General features: G+C 43.5%; 1 protein-coding gene across 1 annotated transcript in view; it reads left to right on the top strand.

The window, feature by feature from the left end:
• Positions 1-1,559: 1,559 nt before the first annotated feature.
• Positions 1,560-2,107, top strand: part of LOC143283059 (uncharacterized) — an 80,724-nt gene continuing 80,176 nt past the window's right edge. The window contains exon 1 of the mRNA XM_076589081.1: positions 1,560-1,848. The gene's annotated coding sequence lies outside the window, so the exon portion shown is untranslated. The remainder of the gene's footprint in view (positions 1,849-2,107) is intronic.

The raw sequence follows: 2,107 nt of genomic DNA on the forward strand, positions 1-2,107 counted from the left end.
TAGGCGGACGCGTTACCTCTAGGCCACCACTCCACACCTCAGTTGCTGATGTACTTTTGATAACCCGCTTACGTTTTTTTTCTTCTTCTTTTTTTTCTTCTTCTTCATCTTTCGACATGAGGACCGTATAAACTCAGCGGAATTACTGGCATTTCCAGCACTAACAAAACTTTAACAGGCTAGTATAGCTATGTATTTACCAGTGTGATGGATTGTTTGCTGTATGTTTTATGTCGAAGGAATTCTGTGTGTGTCTCAGTCGACTTTGGATTTGATGAGGATGTTCTTATGTATTTTCAGTCCTGCGGATCAGATCGCCTGGACAACCGACGAGCAACCGCAGCTTTTTACTTCATTCCAATTTAATACACTCCTTATAAATCTCTCTCTCTCTCTCTCTCTCTCTCTCTCTCTCTCTCTCTCTCTCTCTCTCTCTCTCTCTCAGTCTCTCTCCACCTCCGATCCGGCTCCCACAGTCAAGTGCCGTGTGTGTGTGTGTGTGTGTGTGTGTGTGTGTGTGTGTGTGTGTGTTATCTTCAGTTTAACGTATATTCACAATAAGTGTTTTTAGACGGAAAGGAGTAAAGAAGTGGATAAAGGAAAGGAAATGCATGTGAATATTAGTGTAAAAAAGTATTCATGTTATGTGTGTGTGTGTGTGTGCGTGCGTGCGTGCGTGCGCGCGCGTGTGTGTGTGTGTGTGTGAACAGAATACTGAATAGAATAGAATGATTCTAACGTCATGAAACCTAAGTTAAGGTTTATAAGACACAAGTACATAGCTAAACATATGAATAAATATATAGACAATGAATTCATCAATTCACTGTCATAGATTGGTTCATAAACAAAATGGAACAGCATTCATAAACAAATTTTCCTAGTCTTGTTTGCATACAATCATCACTCTGTGTGTGTGTGTGTGTGTGTGTGTGTGTGTGTGTGTGTCAGTGTGTGTGTGTGTGTGAATAGAATAGAATAGAATAATTTTAATGCTATGAAAACCTTAAGGTTTATAAGACACAAGTACACAAGTACAGTAAATAAACGAATAAATAAATAGATGTGTGCGTGTGTGTGTGTGTGTGTGTGTGTAAACAGAATAGAATATAATAATTTTAATGTCATGAAACCTTAAGGTTTATAAGACACAAGCACATAGGTAAATAAATGAATAAATAAAATAGACAATAACGATTTTTCAATTAACGTCATAACTGAATTTGGAACAGCATCCATAAACAAATTTTCCTAGTCTTGTTTGTATACATTGCGCGCGCATTTTAAAATACACGGCGACGCACTACCAACATTTGCAGACCGGCGAGTTGTGTGCAAGCTGAACGTAGCACCAACAGACAGCCCACTGCGGCACATAACGTTATTCATCGCCAGACTTGCAGTGTGTCAGCGTGCCCCTCCCCTCCCCGCTGTGTGTCGTACACCGGCGCGCGCTTCACACCCCACGAGCTGTAATAAAAACAACAACGCTGCATAACAAACAGCACAGTACGGCTGTAATCACAGCGCATCAACCACCGCGACAGAAGTGGTGGCGAGCAGGATTTGGTCAGGATCTGCTGTTGCCGAACCACCGTGCCCGTTCCTGAGACTTCGCTCCGTGTGTGGCTGTTCGGGTGTTCGCTGATACAGTGATAGACACCAACAGACTATGTGTGTGTGTGAGCATCACTGAAGTCTTTACCGCCACGGGTCTTTGGGTGTTTTGGGTTTTTTTTGGGCGGGTGTAGATGTCATCATCAGCTGGTGGGTGTTTCGTGGGGATTTCCTGCTGTCTGTGTCTATTCGGTCTACATTTCTTTCACTGAACTGACCACTGGGCTGCTGGTGAGGTGTTCGGAGTGTGTGTGTGTTTGTGTGTGTGTATGTCAGTGTGTGTGTGTGTGTGTGTGTGTGTGTGTGTGTGTGTATCAGTGTGTGTGTGTGTGCGTGTGTGTTGATGTCAGTGTGTGTGTGTGTCTGTCTGTCTGTATGTATGTGTGTGTGCGTGTGTGGGGATGTCAGTGTGTGTGTGTGTGTGTGTGTGTGTGTGTGTCAGTGTGTGTGTGTGTGTGTGTGTGTGTGTGTGTGTGCGTGTGTGTGGATG

Source organism: Babylonia areolata, chromosome 6 (assembly GCF_041734735.1).
Source record: "Babylonia areolata isolate BAREFJ2019XMU chromosome 6, ASM4173473v1, whole genome shotgun sequence".
In the NCBI taxonomy this organism is placed as follows: Eukaryota; Metazoa; Mollusca; class Gastropoda; order Neogastropoda; family Buccinidae; genus Babylonia; species Babylonia areolata.